This window comes from Haemaphysalis longicornis, unplaced genomic scaffold (assembly GCF_048455015.1).
Source record: "Haemaphysalis longicornis isolate Haplotype H1 unplaced genomic scaffold, Haemaphysalis longicornis Haplotype H1 scaffold_1, whole genome shotgun sequence".
Lineage (NCBI taxonomy): Eukaryota > Metazoa > Arthropoda > Arachnida > Ixodida > Ixodidae > Haemaphysalis > Haemaphysalis longicornis.
The window spans coordinates 56,216,741-56,231,425 of record NW_027526203.1 but is presented as its reverse complement, the minus strand read 5'-3'; the positions used below and the strand labels follow the sequence as shown (position 1 = coordinate 56,231,425).

Here is a 14,685-nt window from a genome sequence, read left to right as displayed (position 1 = left end):
GATTTTTAAGGAGGCCTCTGCAGTCCCATTGGATGATGTTTTCTGTTCCCATTATTTAAATTTAAGAATAACTGGAGTGTGTGTGTGTTTGTTCATGTGTCGTCTTTCGGGGCTGTTATTCTAGGATTTTTAGGCTTTTCTGTCGGCTTGGACATCGGAGGCCGCTCCTTGCGCTGCGTCGCAGGCAGGAACGGCATGACATCAATCTCCTCGTCGGATGCCAGAAGGGTGCCCGGCGGACCAGGCCCCCCGGATTTGGCCCCCTTTCGGGAGCCCTTCGTTTGAGCCGCCACCGCCGAGGGCGTCCGGGGCACCAGAGGTGGCATGGGAGGTGCGGTGGCGGTGGGAGCCGATGCGGGGCCCCCGGTGTCCATCCGGTCGGCACCCTCCAACGCACTGGAGGACAGGGAGGCAGAGGCGGGAGCGGCACTGGTCCCTACAGAAGAGGTTGTCACCACAACCACTGCTACCTCAGCAAGCGGCGTGGCAACCGATTGGGATGCCTGAGGCACCCCAGGGGGGGGCGGGGGAGGGACCAGGTCAGACTCGCTGAACTGGGTCCCTGTGGACACCAGACGCCGCTCCGCCCCCCGGCGAGCCGCGTCGGCGTACCTCCCCAGGGGGAAAGAGGCGAACCTCTTCCGCGCCTCTGGGAAGGTGATGTTCTCAGTTACCTTAATGTTGATTATCTTTTTTTCCAGTTGGAATTTTTCACACTTGCGGGAGTACGCTGCATGCGGTCCGCCGCAGTTCACACAACAGAGGGTGTCGGATGGACAGTTGTCAGTCGGATGATCGTGCGCCGCGCATTTTGCACACGTCGTTCGGCCATGGCAAGAGTTTGTACCATGCCCGAACCGCTGGCACTTAAAACAGCGCCGCGGATTCGGGATGTACGGACGGATGGAGCAACGGATAAAACCTGCATGTATGTGTTGTGGAAGAACTGCGCGGTCAAAAGTCAAGATAATGTGCTTGGTGGGAATCTCCTTGTCGTCTCTGCGGATAGTGATGCGTCTCACGGCAGTGACGCCCTGATCCTTCAAGCCGGCAAGGAGATCCGCATCCGTTTCGTTCAGGAGATCTGTTTCGGATATCACACCCTGCAAGCTCTGTTGAGGCTCCGAAGGGGTGTGACCCTGATGTCGAGATCAGCCAGTCTAGTCTGAGCTAGAAGCTTTGCAGACTGCTGCTTGTCATTTATTTCGATTAGGAGTTCACCAGACCTTTGTTTTTTGCACTTATACGATTTTCCTATTATCGCTTCAAGATACTTGGCGATCAAGAAGACTGACTGAGATGCTAGAGGGTGGGTTGGATTGAGGGACTCCATGACAAGAAATCGAGAGTAATGATCTGGTTCAGGAAATGTCAAAGATGGCAATGGAGGAAACGATGCTTTGGTGCGGCCCCTTTTAGGGGGCCGATCACGGTTGGGGGGGGTTTTAGAAAAAAAGCCGCCCGCATCTTCCCACGGGGGGAACTCGAGTAAATGCGTCGCATCTACTCGAGTCAAGCAAAGCGTCACGTCAAGCGAAAGCCAAGCAAAGACGCCCTTGACTGAATTCCGAACGCGCGCTCCGCCGCTTATATACGTTGAGGGACTGCGTAAGCCGGTCCCAGTCGACGACGTTGGCGTACTTGTAAAGCGGCGTGGACTCTAGGTGTTTGAGACAACCGCGGATGTTGCTTAGCCGGAGAACGGCACACCGGTTATATGCGCAGCGCGCCCGAAGGAGAGGAAACCGCGGAAGAGAGAGTACTGCACATGCGCCGGCCCAAGCGCGTCTGCCGCGGTTATGACGCAGCGTGCCGCGGCTATGACGCAACACAATCCAACACAATCCACTTTAATCCAATCCAATCCAATCCAAATCCAAGACAATCCAATCCAAGCCAATCCAATCCAATCCAATGCCCCTCGCGAGAGAGTGTTCGAATCCAATCCAATGCCCCTCGCGAGAGAGTGTTCGCTTTCGCCTCGACTCGACGCGCATGCGCAGTGAGCGTGCGGACTACGGACGCCAACGCGGGTGACATCGTGAGTTACTGAAATGCTCTGCATTTAATACCATACAACATAGTATAAAAGCAGGGAGACGGGGGTACTTTCTTCTTTGACCTTACCCTGGTAGTCAAAGAGGTCCCGGAGCTCCCTGCCTGGTAGACAGGCAGGGAGCCCATCGGCCTGGAGCTTGACCAAGGCTCCGACGGCCACCGTTAGAGGTTTCTACCCTTCACCTTAAAAACACATCACCACGGTAGGTCACAGCTTATGTTGGGGGGCTCGGGGTCCGCGGTATCGCCAGTACCGTCACCAAGGTAAGATACAAATCTCAATAACTACAAAAGCTCCAATGTAAAGTGACACATTTTGCACAGCATTACCCCAGCCTTACTATCAAAAGGCACGTTAACAAACAAACAAAAGCCTTCCTAAGAATCACAAATATTTGCAGGCTTTAGAGCACTCAGGCTGCTAGAAGTGTATGTATATGATTTTTTTTTACCCACACTGTCCATGGAACCAATGTTTTATGGGAACATCAAACTTGCGCATTTAAATTTCTTAGACACATCAGACTCGTTTAAAAATTGATTTCCTATTTGTTGCATTTTGATAACTCTTTTCTTTTTTATTTTTCCAGCTTTGCTAGGTGTGTATGGAATGCTCAGCTAGGAAGACTGAACATCCATGACCGCACCTCCCCATTAGCAGGTGTTTTTAATTGGGCTGCATTCACTGGAGTGGCGCAGGCAGTGCAACGTGCAGCAGTCCGAAAACCATTCAGAACTCCGTACTAAGACGCTACAAATCTGTATTGTAGTAGCTTCTCGGATCCAGCATGAAACATGTGGGATGTAGCAGTATTGCCAGGACAAACACACTGTCCTCACATTCAAAGAACATAAACAGACGTAAACATACCTCGAACGCTCTGTTTCGTGCAGTACAGGTGTAGAGAAGTGGCAAAGCCACTTGCCTGTCACCGTGAATCTCTCAGTTAGATTGCCATCCCTGCCACGCTTTCTTTTAAGTTGAAGCCGCGTGGAAGTTTGGGGTCACCCGCTGCTCCCAAATCCGGGTATTTTGCCTCATGGGGCACAAAATGCTCTCGCATTAAAAGTGCGGGGCCAGTTGTGCACGATGGCGGCATGTGCACTTACCGTCTACGAACTGGCTCAGAGTGTGCAGGCCAAAGCGAAGAGACCTAACATGGCATGGCTTCCATCCCTGTTTCAAAGTTTCTTACCTTTTCTAGTGCCGCAACCTCATTCAATGCCTCATTTACCTAAGATGCTAGAAAAGTGGGCCAAAAAAGTTCTGCCAAATTTGGTTTCCTCAATATTGTCAGTGACCAGTTCTCCTTGAAGTGGGTAAGAGCAAATGATGAGAATTCAAAGCACGTCTCACACAGTCTGCACACCAGATGACAGCGATTAATAAAGCTACTAGACAAGTGCACAGGTACCTGCTCCTTAAAAGCATGAATACTCGCCGGCCGAAGAAGACGAGAAAGTTGACAACTAAACCACAAATTTTCGAACCAATAGACTTTAACAAGTGAAGGACGCAGAGGCAGTCAGGAGAGCAGAGAGGATGGAAAAAAAAAGTTGTGGGGAGTCTAAAAGACGCCAAACAAGAGATTAAGAAAACTAATTCTTTGCAATAACACTAAGAAGTGCATTGCTTTTTGAGACCCAAGCTGGCTGTTCGTCGACAAGCACTGGTGCTCGCCACGGTGTAAGGCAAGTGTATGCTGTTGAAAAGATACATAAACAATAAAGCCCGTATTTATGCAATGCCAAGGTGCCAATCTAGCCCGAAATGGGAGGGGAAATTCCATTTTCCTCAAGCACTGGGTTTAGCGTTAACTGCTCTGTGGTGGAGATTGGCCAAATGTGATCACAGTTTAGGTGGGGAAAAAGCAAGGAAGGGGCCAATCGAGGTCTATCAAAACCACGATCCCCTTCAGCGCATAATTAAAGTGAAAATAGAAGCCCTGGTTCCGCAAAGATTAACTGCACTGGCTAGGTTACTTAGGCAGGTGAGATGGCATTTGCCATTACCCCGGACTCAAAGCAAAAGAAGCCCTTAGCTATCATCATAATTGAAATAAAATTGTGCTGTAAGAAAAGTAAAACAACTATCACCTTCTTTTCATTTTCTGTTGCTTGTCTTCTCTGACAGAACAATCCTAACGTGGCGTCAAAGCAGCTGAAACCGGCTTCCAGCATCAAGCAACGCAGACTATGTGCTGTGTGCGTGTATTGCCTACTGCGGGAACACACATAATGGCAAGCTACATTTTCTCTATGTTTAACGGTATTTTTCCAGTTATTTTGGCCTTCGTGTTTTTTGTTTTTTTTTACTTCCTTGGTTGTTCAGTCACACCCCGTGAGCGAGACTGTCAATCGAAAGTCCAGATGTTTCCAGCCACTTCAACATCCCGGGATCGAACTCTGGCAGTGCCTGACAAACATTCAGTTCGATCTGCAACAGCAAAAAGGTCTCCCAGTGCGGAGAAGTGGGAGACCTTTTTGCTTAGCTCCGACCCCGAAACACAGCTCAAGGCCGAAGATGCCGCTCGTGCCCTAGGGCTGCAGGCCACCACTTGGGGGGGATCCCGGAAGGCTCCCTTACCCCCACTTGGTCATCATCATCAACGGTTTCAATTATCATTCAAGGCATCTTTGGCCTGGCATCCCAATGACCGAGGGCCCTATTCTCGACTGCACAAATTGCCGGCAATTCTGGCAATTTGCCGGAAGTCTTTTCTGATTGGCTTTCAATTTTGGTCACGTGCTTCCGGTTGACAAAGCGGTTGTGTGTGCTGTCGTCATTTTGACGTTTCATGTCGTTTATGGACGCAAATTCTAAAGTTTGCCTTATTTCTCTTTACTAAAGGCGCACAATTCTTGGCCGGCAATGAAAAACCAGACTAAATGCAGCGGACATGACAACGTAAGCCTGTCTTTGCTATTCAACAATAATGCTTGTAACACACACCCCCTCTGTGATTGGCTGAGAAGGCGTGACGTAATTTAAACAGTTGGCGGGAACGATTACGTCATGCATTGGCAACTTCAGCCCGCATAAAAGTGACGTAATGCTACGTAACAGCTTGAAAGTGGCGGCTGTTTTTGTCGCAAAATACAAGCAAAATAGGGCAAAAAATTGCCCCGGCTTACGGCGCCACAAAATGTGCGGCAATTTGCAGCAGGCGCAATTTCGCATGCGCGCTGTTTAAAGAATGTTGCCTACCGAAACAAATTATTGTTTCAACTGCTTCCAAGTCAGCGATCATGGAGCATACAAATAACATGCAATATTTTGCTTTTATGTTTTGCTTTTACAAGCCTCTCCATGACAAAGAGAACCCAATGCATGGCATTTGTCTATACTCAACCTAGGGCCCTATTCTCGACTGCACAAATTGCCGGCATTTCGCCCATGTTTTTTTGCGTAAGCACGACGTAAGCAATCAGTGACGTGCTGCACCTATAGCTATGACGACATGCAGTGTAATTTGACGAGTCACTCATAACGATCGCTACCAAGGTATCAAATATTGTGCAAGAAAGATATAAAAACACTTGGCATGTACTATAAAAATTAAGACGGTAGCTGAGGCTGACAAGAAAAACACATTTCTGGAGGTCAGACTTGGCGCCAACACCACAAGGCGATCGAGTAACGTTGATCCAAAAGCGAGCGAAAGGCGGATGTCGAGCTAAAGAACATCACACAATTTTTTTATCGTATCTATTTATTTCTTTCAATCGCTTTTATTAACAGAGCTGGGCTCTCTGCTTCAATGCAAGCTTTGTTGCGTTATCACCTTCCCTGCCGCCACCGCCGCCACGCCATCGTCTGCTGCTATGTTACAAGTTTATGGCGTGATCACAGAAAAAGACGGCCGCGACTATCGCTTCTATGACACATAAGAGCAGCGAAGCTCTACGCCTGATAACCGCGGAGCACACCGATGTCACCGATTCACTCATTCGTCAAGCTCGACTGCAATCAGCGCTGTAATGAACTAAATAGTCACTTTTCATTGTTATTTTTCTCTTGAGTTCGATCATGTGACCCAACAGCTTACTAGGACAAGTATGGACAAATGCCATGCATTGGGTTCTCTTTGTCATGGAGAGGCTTGTACTGCCCTCTTATGTTGCGGTTACGCCAAACAAATATTTTTTATTTCATTGCCAAACATAAAAGCAAAATACTGCATGTTATTTGTATGTCGCATGATCGCTGACTTGGAAGCAGTTGAAACTATAATTTGTTTCGGTAGGAAACATGCTTTAAACAGCGCGCATGCGAAACTGCGCCTGCTGCAAATTGCCGCACATTTCGCGGCGCCGTAAGCCGGGGCAATATTGTGCCCTATTTTGCTTGTATTTTGCGACAAAAACAACCGCCATTTTCATGCTGTTACGTAGCATTACGTCACTTTTACGCAGGCTGAAGTTGCCAATGCAGGACGTAATCGTTCCCGCCAACTGTTTAAATTACGTCACGCCTTCTCAGCCAATCACAGAGGGGGTGTGTATTACAAGCAGTATTGTTGTTGAATAGCAAAGACAGGCTTACGTTGTCATGTCCGCCGCATTTTGTCTGGTTTTTCATTGCCGGCCAAGAATTATGCGCCTTTAGTAACGAGAAATAAGGCAAACTTTAGAACTGGTGTCCGTTGACGACATGAAACGTCAAAATGACGACACCACACACAACCGCTTTGTCAGCCGGAAGCACGTGGCCAAAATTGAAAGCCAATCAGAAAAGACTTCCGGAAAATTGCCTAAATTGCCGGCAATTTGTGCAGTCGAGAATAGGGCCCCTAGTAAGCTGTTGGGTCACATGATCGAACTCAAAAGAAAAATAACAAAGAAAAGTTACTATTTGGTTCATTACAGCGCTAATTGAAGTCACGCTTCACGAATGAGTGAATCGGCGACATCGGTGCGCTCCGCGGTTATCAGGCGTAGCACTTCGCTGCTCTTCTGTGTCATAGAAGCGATGGTCGCGGTCGTCTTTTTCTGTGATCACGCCATAAACTTGTAACATAGCAGCAGACGATGGCGTGGCGGCGGTGGCGGCAGGGAAGGTGATAACGCAACAAAGCTTGCATTGAAGCAGAGAGCCCAGCTATGTTACTAAAAGCGATTGAAAGAAATAAATAGATACAGCAAAAAAATTGTGCGATGTTCTTTAGCTCGACATCCGCCTTTCGCTCGCTTTGGGATCAAAGTTACTCGATCGCCTAGTGGTGTTGACGCCAAATTTGACCTCCAGAAATGTGTTTTTCTAGTCAGCCTCAGCTACCGTCTTAATTCTTGTAGTACAGGTGCCCCAAAAATAATACGGAGCACGGGAGCGGTGGCCGGAGCGGGCAAAACTGTATGCCAGCGCAATCTATCCGTAGATGCGCCGCAGATAGCGAGAGTGCGCGGGCACATCCGGCTGTCCCCTCTCGGTGTTCTGATGCTCGCCTTATCGCCAGCTCAAGCGAAGACGCTCTGCTGCAATCCCTGCTCGCCAGGGGCGCTTTCGGAGCTTCATGAAGGCCTGTTTACGCAGAGCCAGCGAAGAAAGCTTCGTCTTGAGCAGGGTCCGCTTTCTGCTTCGTCATGAATGACACCGATTACACTATGGGTGCCTGCCATGCCTCGCGAACCGCTTGATTTTGAATCACGTGACAAGAACAATGCTTGGCTCAAGCTAACGCAAAAAAACGAGCAAAAAAAATCATGCGCGTATTGGCTGCATTGCTTTTATGGTTCCAATCAGTGCTCAAGAGAATTGAGAAAGTGAGCGGAGTGGATGCCAGTTGCTTCAAAACAAATTGGCTTTATTACAGTTAAATAAACTACAAGAAATGGGAATATAGTCAACTTAGCGCGGGCTCTGCGGCAATATCTTGCACTCATGAAAAAATGATTCAAAGGTACTGACAATGAAACAAATAGTTAAAACAGACTACTTCTACCTACAAAAGAGTTCAATAACGGATGAAGTTGTCATCCACATTGATTACTTCTGCAATGCGCCGAGGCAACTACTCATACTGAGTATCAACGTATCCGGGCAACTCTCGAATAGTTTTCCATTCCTCTCTTACTACCTCCCAAATGTCGTCTGCAGTTGTTGCATGATTGCATCGAGAAATTCGGCTCTTGAGGTATCCCCAGACATTCTCAATTATATTCAAATCAGTGCCTTTAGGTGTCCAGTCCAGCAACCGAACAGCTCGTTCTTCTAGCAAGGTTTTTACCTTACGCGCAGTGTGGACGGGGCTGTAATCTTGCTGAACCAAAAAAATGCCATCTTTAAAAGGCCCGTCCAGCACATAGTGGCGCAGATGTTGTTCAAGCAGGTCGCAGTAGCTGCCAGCGTTGAAGTTCGGTGGCAGACGGACCAGTGGACCGAGGCCTTCTGTGCTGTCAGCTCCCTAGACATTCATGCAACAACGACCGCTGCTGAAGACTTGCGTCATAAAGGCCGGCAGGTATCTGATGAGGAAACATAATATTTAGTGGTACTGAGACCCGTTGAAGTTGAAGTTCCCACCCGTTCCCACAAAGTATATAATTCAAAAGGACGATCAACTCAAAAGTTTCACTGATGTCGTTTCAAGAAATAATAGAGAAAAATAATCACTTTGTGGCTTAACAACTACATAAAAACACGCAAGAAATTCGACGTTTCTACTATATTACTGGCGTGCAAATGAAAGAGCTTTTTAAAATCATCCCTCTCGCTTTATACAAATAAATATGTTTGCGGGGTACCTACAACTTGCTGGACGCCATACACGCTGTTGTTGGTCCCATCTCGTGGAGAAGGTTGATTCGTCAGTGAAGACAACCTCTCGCCAGTCGTCAACAGCCCATTGCTCGTGAGCACGAGCAATGGCAAGGCGTTGTTCCTTCTGTTTTGCCGTTAAGTACGGCTTTTGCGCCGCCACACATCCGTTTAGACCTGTTTCTTTCAGACGGTTTCTAATTGCGCCCAGACTGACGTTGAGATTCAGGGCATCGCGGATTTCCCTCGCACTTTGAAAAGGATCTTCGAAGGTTGCAGCAACGATGAGACGGTCCAGCTCATCGGAAGTGCAGCGCTGGCGGCCTGAACGTGGAGCGTCGGCAAGGCGACCGTCTTCGTCCCGGTAGGCTTGAATAATTCTATTTACAGCAGTCATAGACCTCCCAGTACGACGACAGATCTCACGTTGCGGAACTCCTTGAACGGAAAGAAGGACGATTTCCCGCCTGGCGCTTAGTGGTACTCGAGGCGGCATCTTCCTTTCTTGCACTGGAAAGTGCTACAATACCCGCTGATATATATGTGCATGTGGGCGTGTTGTGCTCTTGATCAACATGGGTGGCAATCGTTCTCATCTTGGATTATATAGATGATACCATGAACGTTGATGCGGTAACCGAACGAACGCGGCCAAGGAACACGCCTAGGGCACGCACACTGCCGGACAGTGAAAGTGAGATTGCATTGTCGGCGAAGCAGACTGCGTGCATAAAATATACTAGTTTAGTGCACACAAAACTTCCTGTAAATGCAGGACAGACCGCACAGTCGCAGACAAACGATCAAGGTGCCCAGGTTCTGAACCGCACGCCAAAGCCGCATACACAAATGTATTTAAAACGCTTTTACAACCTTGAAGTGAAAGCTTGCACCTGTTATTCACATCAGAAATTCAGATGTCTTCAGAACATAGTCACCTTTGGGAGGCAGTAAGAGAGGAATGGGAAACTTCGGGAGTTGCCCGGATACGTTATTACTCTGTATGATTCGTTGCCTCGGCGCATTGCAGAAGTAATCAATGTGGGTGGCAGCTTCACCCGTTATTAAACTCTTGTGTAGGTCGAAGAAGTCTGTTTTAACTATTTGTTTCATTGTCAGTACCTTTGAATCATTTTTTCATGAGTGCAACATATTGCCACAGAGACCGCGATAAGTTGACTATATTCCCATTTCTTGTAGTTTATTTCAATTTATGTAATAAAGCCGTTCTGTTTTGAAGAAACTGGCCTCTACTCCGCTCACTTACTCAATTCTCTTGAGCACTGATTGGAACCAGCAAAGCCATGCAGCTAATACGCGCATAAATTTTTCTTGCTCGTTTTTTTGCGTTAGCTTGAGCCAAGCATTGTTCTTATCACGTGATCCAAAATCAAGCGGATCGCGAGGCACGGCAGGCACCCATAGTGTAATCGGTGTCATTCATGACGAAGCAGAAAGTGGACCCCGCTCAAGAGGAAGCTTTCTTCGCTGGCTCTGCGTAAACAGGCCTTCATGAAGCTCCGAAAGCGCCCCTGGCGAGCAGGGATTGCAGCAGAGCATTTTCGCTTGAGCCGGCGATAAGGCGAGCATCAGAACATCGAGAAGGAACAGCTGGATGTGCCCGTGCACTCTCGCTATCTGCGGCGCATCTACAGACAGATCGCGCTGGCATACAGTTTTGCCCGCTCCGGCCACCGCTCCCGTGCTCCGTATTATTTTTGGGGCACCTGTACATGCCAAGTGTTTTTATATCTTTCTTGCACAATATTTGATACCTTGGTAGCGATCTTTATGAGTGACTCGTCAAATTACACTGCATGTCGTCATAGCTATAGGTGCAGCACGTCACTGATTGCTTACGTCGTGCTTACGCAAAAAAACATGGGCGCATTGCCGGCAATTTGTGCAGTCGAGAATAGGGCCCCGAAGCTTGACCACAGATGTCTCAACTGTACAGTGACAGAAATATTAGACCGCAAAAGCCACACACACAAATGAAAAAAAAAGGTGAAACGGTACCAGTGATTCCACAGCGAGTGGTGAAACTATTTTCCGCTTTGAGTAACGGTTCGGGTACGATGTTTACTTAAGGTATCGCTTACGAAGAAGTTACGCGAGAACAAAATGAACGAGAAAACGGCCGTTTCTGAGAGGTCAATTTCCAGGTGAAGCATATGTTACCGGCGCACATTCAGCTGCCGACAACATGTGCATCAGCCAGATTTCTTTCAATAAACAAACTAACCCTTTCATTGGTGCTGTGACAATGACCTTTACTTGGTAAAGTGGTGCAGCGATTTCTACTGCCAATCGCTTATTATTCGCAAATGACGGCCACCCGGTCTCCCCGAGAGTATGAGCCCTGCACTTTCTCCAGCCGCTCGAAAAAAGCGTGGGAGCAAGTGCTCACGGCGGAAGTCATTCGAGTCCATGTGTCCACACGGCTTTCAGTTCGTTCGAACGCCATGCGCTATTCGGATTCCTTACCGGAGTGGACCAGCTTGCAACACAGCACCGAGGAGACCGGCGCGGCGGTTCGCAGCGGGCCAGCTGCTAGCTTACGGCAAAGAGAAGCTGACAGTCGAAACGCGGTGGCACGGCTGTGCATCATGACTACGGCTACAGAGTACACAACGCCAAGAGTCCGGCTAGTTCTTCTTGGGCACGGTTAAGGCACAAAAGCAGAGCTGCACGCTGTCTGCAGTCAAGTGCCCATCGGCTCCCTCAGTTCACCACCGCCTGCATGGAGGCTGCCATGTTGGACCAGCCGGCTTTGCTGTTTGGCGTTTTGCCATCGCCTCCGTTTTGCATTGTCGTTAATTAAGTACTTTTTAGATGATATGTGGTATAATTATTTTTTTGTGCTGAAGGGCCAAATGGCGGGATTAGGCTCATTTTCGATTCGATTAGAAATTTACCAGCATAGAAAAACGATCGGCGCGCGCGTTTCGCATGTGGCGTAGAGCAGTGGTTCTCAAATGGGGGTCCGGAAGAACATTTGAGGGTCCGCAAGCCTCCCTCAAAACTTTTCCACCCGCCATTCTTTTCTCGATTTTGCCAGCACTTTCGTGCACTGCAAGAACGTGGCTTCGCCGCATTACATGTATGGTTATAGTTTCTACGTGTAGCACATATTTTAACATCTTCTTTTCTTGCACAACACTCCAGCTCCTAGAGAAAAAGCCGCCCGCATCTTCCCACGGGGGGAACTCGAGTAAATGCGTCGCATCTACTCGAGTCAAGCAAAGCGTCACGTCAAGCGAAAGCCAAGCAAAGACGCCCTTGACTGAATTCCGAACGCGCGCTCCGCCGCTTATATACGTTGAGGGACTGCGTAAGCCGGTCCCAGTCGACGACGTTGGCGTACTTGTAAAGCGGCGTGGACTCTAGGTGTTTGAGCCAACCGCGGATGTTGCTTAGCCGGAGAACGGCACACCGGTTATATGCGCAGCGCGCCCGAAGGAGAGGAAACCGCGGAAGAGAGAGTACTGCACATGCGCCGGCCCAAGCGCGTCTGCCGCGGTTATGACGCAGCGTGCCGCGGCTATGACGCAACACAATCCAACACAATCCACTTTAATCCAATCCAATCCAATCCAAATCCAAGACAATCCAATCCAATCCAATGCCCCTCGCGAGAGAGTGTTCGAATCCAATCCAATGCCCCTCGCGAGAGAGTGTTCGCTTTCGCCTCGACTCGACGCGCATGCGCAGTGAGCGTGCGGACTACGGACGCCAACGCGGGTGACATCGTGAGTTACTGAAATGCTCTGCATTTAAAAAAATTCACAGCATATCCACGGGGTGAATGAGTGGGCGAAGCTCCTAAGGGGAAATCATCGGTAAAACCGTACGTGACTCTTCAGTGAAAGTTCGCCCACTACATCTGTGTCCGAACGTAACGTCTAGAAAGTCTCGCTTAAACCGCGCGTCGGCACCTTGGGGCTGAGCTCGCCTGATGCGTTTTGCAGACGCCTCACGAGCTCTCACTGCATCGGGGTCTGCCTGCCGATACGCGCGCTTTCTCGCCGCTTCCCGTTCTCTGACGTTTTGGAGATCCTCTTCGCGCCGCAGCCGTGCACTCGCGTACGGCATGGTCCTCGCGCCGTTGCCGTGACGCTTGGGCCTCTCGTTCTCGAACACTGGGATCTTGGCGGCGTCGTCGCGCAGCCAGGCGACACGGTTCGGCCTCCCGCTCTCGTACGGCAGGATCTTGGCGGCGGCGTCGCGCAGCTTCACGGAGCGCTTCTGCCTCGCGGGCTCGCACATCTGCAGCCTTATCCATCGGGCGACTCCGAGCGCGCGCCAACAGCGAACGGATTTTATTACAACGCTCCCCGCCATCTAGTAAACAATCCAAGAACTAAACTAGAGGTAGCCACGCCATCTAGTAAACAATCCAAGCACATCTTTTCATCATATACAAGTACCGCCATCTAGTAAACAATCCAAGAACTGAACTAGAGGTAGCCACGCCATCTAGTAAACAATCCAAGAACTAAACTAGAGGTGGCTACATACATACGTCGAGGATGGACAGACCCACGCCCTAAGGAGCTTCGCCCCTAAAAAAACAGACATAGAAAAAGCAGCATAGCGCTGTTTATTTAGATTCATGAGCAAATTGTTTTCCATTAGCGTTCCCCGCGCGGAAGTGTCCGCTCTCCTGCGGCGGCGGCGGCGGTACGGCTTTGTCGCCTGCTTTAGCGACGGTTGTTTTGAGCCTGTTTCGGTGTAGCTTCGCGTCCATTGCGTGGTGCCTTCGCAGGGCTTGATTACTTGTTCGATAGCACCTCCAGGGTAACCCGCACCCGACGCAATTAAGTGGTCGTACGGCAAACATACGTTAAAGGTTGGTTTGCAGGGCGGGAAAACAAAATGTAGAGACCACATACATACATCTGGCCGCTAGAGAAACGCTACCTTTTGCGCATTGCTTGCCACGAATGGGGCTCCACCGATTCGATTGTGTTTTAAGACGTATTAAAAAAGGCAAAAGTAGTAATTGGTTCTGATAAATAGCGATTATAACAGTTCCCTCAGCTTTCTCGAAATTCTCAAACTTACTAAACTAACTAGTTTAAATCGGTATAAATGGGAATCACTATAGCTCACATGCCGAATTGTTTCGGTGTCTAGCGCTTGTGTCGCGCGGTGGTGTAGCCCCAAGCTAGCACATAAGCATGGCTAAATTCTGCTGTCTCACCCTACGAAAGACGCTCCTCCGTTTTCTTTCTCCTGACACACGACCGGGCTACAGCGGCGACGTCCGCCGTTCTAGCCCGGCCGTCACCGCTGCTGCGTTCGGGATTCCGCCCCCGCGAATTCCAGGTAACAGCTGACAGAATCTCTCGTTTCTCTCTTTGTAGAGTCATGTGTGTGAATTCGAGTAACGTCGCACGGGCAATTGTGGGTGTCGTTGAAACCTTTGCTTTCCAACCACTTTCACAGCGTGGATTGAAGCGAATTTATTTTTTCACGATAAGGTGGTAGGTATTCCGGAAGTACGAGCAATGGGCACTAACACCATAAAACAGTGAATCTTACTTTGTGATTTCAATAGGAAATATCAACCCATAATATATAAAGAGAATTTATTAAACACAGGTTACAGCTAGGACCCGCTGTAGTTAGCTACTACACGGGTCGACAGAGCACAGGATTTACGTAATGTGCCACAGAGGAAAAGGAAGTGGAGATCACGGAAGTTCACAAAACAACTAGTACACCGCACCGAAGGTCCTTTACAATAATGTCCGAGGCACGAGACTCAGACACCATAGTTCACGCGTGGGATGAACATAAAAACCACAACAGTTCACACACATCCGTTCTATGTCCGTACAGAGATGCATGCGCAGCCAGGCTGC

The 14,685-nt window shown here is 49.0% G+C and overlaps 1 pseudogene across 1 annotated transcript in view; it reads right to left on the bottom strand.

The window, feature by feature from the left end:
- Positions 1-11,575, bottom strand: part of LOC144172364 (serine protease HTRA2, mitochondrial-like) — a 51,781-nt pseudogene extending 40,206 nt beyond the window's left edge. Inside the window, exon 1 of the transcript XR_013323005.1 lies at positions 11,303-11,575. The product of XR_013323005.1 is annotated as a serine protease HTRA2, mitochondrial-like (transcript). The remainder of the gene's footprint in view (positions 1-11,302) is intronic.
- Positions 11,576-14,685: the final 3,110 nt, after the last annotated feature.